This window comes from Solanum pennellii, chromosome 4 (genome assembly GCF_001406875.1).
Source record: "Solanum pennellii chromosome 4, SPENNV200".
Lineage (NCBI taxonomy): Eukaryota > Viridiplantae > Streptophyta > Magnoliopsida > Solanales > Solanaceae > Solanum > Solanum pennellii.
In genome coordinates, this window is record NC_028640.1 from 62,838,805 (window position 1) to 62,842,470 (window position 3,666).

Below are 3,666 nucleotides of genomic sequence, written 5' to 3' on the forward strand. Positions count from 1 at the left end.
AATAATTAAGTATAAAGATGGCAATAATATCCCACTAATTAACTCAAGGTTACCTTTTTTTAACTCCCAAGTAATTAGACTTATTAACATTAACCCACTAAGTTATAAATAAAGCAGGAATAGTCCAAAACGCCCCTTAAATTACTAAGCAGAAATCCGACCCAGCCTGGGATTACGCAGTCTGTGACGGGCCGTCGTGCCTGCGACGGTCCGTCCTGCTGCTCCGTCACAGAGTTCAGAGACTCAATTTCCTTGAAGAGTCTGTGACGGTCCGTCGTGTCCATGACGGTCCGTCCTGCCATTTCGTTACGAAGTTCAGAGAGTCGATTTTAGTACCCAAATTTCAGAATTCTAAGTGTTTTGGAACGAGACTCCCTCGACGGTCCGTCGTGCCCATGACGGTCCGTCGTGGGTTCCCTCGTCTCAGCCAGTTTTTCCAGAAATAAAATCTGCTGCTCAAAACGACTAAACAGGTCGTTACAATTCCACCCTCTACTAACTTATTGTGGGTGTCAAAAATGAGTTCAAACATTGACAATCCGTTCAATTCGTCTAGAATTTTATTAGTTGGGCTCAAAATAATTTGAATTAGATTCAATCTCGATATGTTTATGCCTTAACCAATTTTAGAAGAATGGAGAAACTAAGCAAATACACCATAAAAGCAAAATAATTACAAATATACACCCCTATACATTCATACCCCGCTAAATAATTACATTATATACCCCCAACTATTAATCTGCAATGTTGTTTGTGAAAATTATTATGTGTAAATTACATAAATCTCATAGTTCTGAAATGAATTTACAATGTATAATATATATNATATACTAATTTAGTATCATTTAAATGAAATTATCGGCGTTAAGGTTACCAATACAATATATGATACTGATTTAGTATTAGTTTAGCAAAAATTCTCAATATTAATGAATAAGGGTATGGACTGTAATTTTTTTATTTTTTGATTGAGAAAATGGGTATTCTTTGAATTACTTTGGATTGGGTACGAACATGTAATTAATTTGAGTTTTATGACTCATTTATGTAGTTTTTTCCAAAGGAATCTTCAATTCAACCCAAGTTAATCTCTAATTTCAACCCATTTTATGACTCCTTATTTCCATTGATATGATGTATGTTCCTATATTGAAGATACAAATTACTATCTATTTTATATCTTTTAGGATTTATTTATCAATTTGTTACCTTTTTATTGAAAAAAAAATTAAATTATTATCGTTATAAAGTTATTAGAACAATATGACAAAATTATTGAGATTAAACAGGTCTAATTGGGCGAGTCATAACCCAACCTATTTGTAACTTGAGCTCAAAAGAAACTTGGACGTACCGTGATCCAACCCAATTTCTATTTTAACCCATTTTAATATCTCTAATTTCAACTCAATCTGTCCATTAAACACCCAGATAAGTTATCTTTATCCCCCCTATAACCTCCATCTCCATCACTCCACCCCACCCCTACCTCACATTTCACAGTATACGTTTAAATTATATATAAATATTTTTAAATACTATTTTTTTCTTTCCTATCAAAAATATACACACAAACACAAAAAAGGAGTAGAACACACATTTATTTTCTTGAAAAAATATTTTCCTGAAGTGAATTTCACTTAATCCCCCTAACTTTCACAATTGAAGAATACATTATTTCCACAATATTTTGAATGAGAATATCATTTTCCAATGAACTTGACTGATGATACAAACTTGAAAGTATAGTGCAAAAATAATTAAGTTCAATTTTTTTTCTATGTGCAAATATATGATAAATTTGTTGTTTAGTTCTTATAGTTATCTTTACTTTCTAGTTGAGGTACAAATATGCAGAAAAGAGAAAAAAAAAACTTACTGTTAAAAAATTAATATCAACTGCCAAGGTGGAAGAACACCACATTGGCATTAATTAATTTTTGACAATTGGTAGGATCCAAGGACAACACTAGTGACAAAAATTGTATCTAATTAATAATGTATATTTGTTTTATTACTTTTGCATTTTGCAACCTTTTCATTTCATTTTACATGATTGGTAAATCGTTAACGTATCTTTTAATTTAATTTTAATTGATATTTATATTTTTAATTTTAAATACATAAAAATATATATTTAAATTTATATAAAGTTAAACAAAAAAATATAAACATTCTATTAATTAGTTTTAAATATATCTCACATGAATTGTCACAATAAAACATCACAAAATATATATATATATATATCTATATATATATATATATATATATATTAATCTAATTTTATACAAATTTAAATATATATATTTGTTTGCCATCAAAATTGAAACACATATATAGATGGCCATCAAAAGCTAAAACCGCATAAAAAAACATATTTATTTACATACAAAATCAAAAGGGAACAAATGCACAAGAAATTATTTTTTTTTAAATTTAATCTAATTTACTGATCTTTATCCTCTATAATAGTAAGCTAAATAATAGTTTTGTCTCACAATTATAATAATTGAACTTTACTTGTTATGACATCAAAGTTGTTAACTTTAACCAACATGAATTGATTAATCTAATGTGTTTACATTTGTGATAATTGATAAAGTTTAATTACTTTAATATCATAAGAAATATTTTATACCTTACTATCATATGAATAAATTTCAACTACTTTAAAGTAGCAAAAATAAATATATTAACTCTTTGATTAACTATTATAGCGGATTAAAGTTCACTAATCAGTAATAACATTTACTCTACAACGGAGGAAGCAACCAACTTTCTCTCCTTTTTTTAAGCTCAATTATATTCAAAGTTGCATTGAAAAATTCTATATTAAAGATAAATATCTCTCTAGAGCTGTGTATCGGTTGGTTCAGTTCAGTTTTAAAGTTTATTGGTTTGGATTTTTGATTATCAATTTGTAGAGATGTTAAACCGTTATATTAAGACATTGGCTTATCGGTTATTGGTTTATCGATTTTTTATCGTTATCAGTTATCGGTTTAACCGTTAAGATTTGACACAAAAAGAATATTGAAAATCACTTAGAAACAAGATGACAATCTAAATAAACCATGAACATGAGTTCACAAGTTACATCATGCTAAAAATAAACACTTTTACAATGTAGAATAACCGAGCATCTGAGATAATCAAAAATAAAAGTAGGAAACCAAACTCTAAGTCGAGGACTTTATATACAAAATGGTATAAATATAATTACTTATTCTATTATCGAGTTATTGGTTAACTCGTTAAGAAAAAATCTCAAACCGTTAAGAACCGATAACCCGATAACAAAAAAAATTAAAATTGTTAATCTGTTATCAAAATTGCTAAATCAATAAGTCAATACTGATAAATCAATAACTTTTTTCTGATTCAGCTTATTAATTTCGATTCAATTTTAAACAGACCTATTCTATAATTAATAAAGATTTTATATTCAAAATACCGATACTAAGAAATTTATAATAAAAAATGAAAGAAATACTTTGAACATGAAACAGCCAATTTACTTGAACAGGAACTAGGCAACTTTCTCTCATACACAAATGTATATTACACGTTACAACTTACAACTAATATCCATGTGTATTAAAATCCCATTTGATACCCTCTTGTCTTTATGAAAATATTATATATATATATATATATATA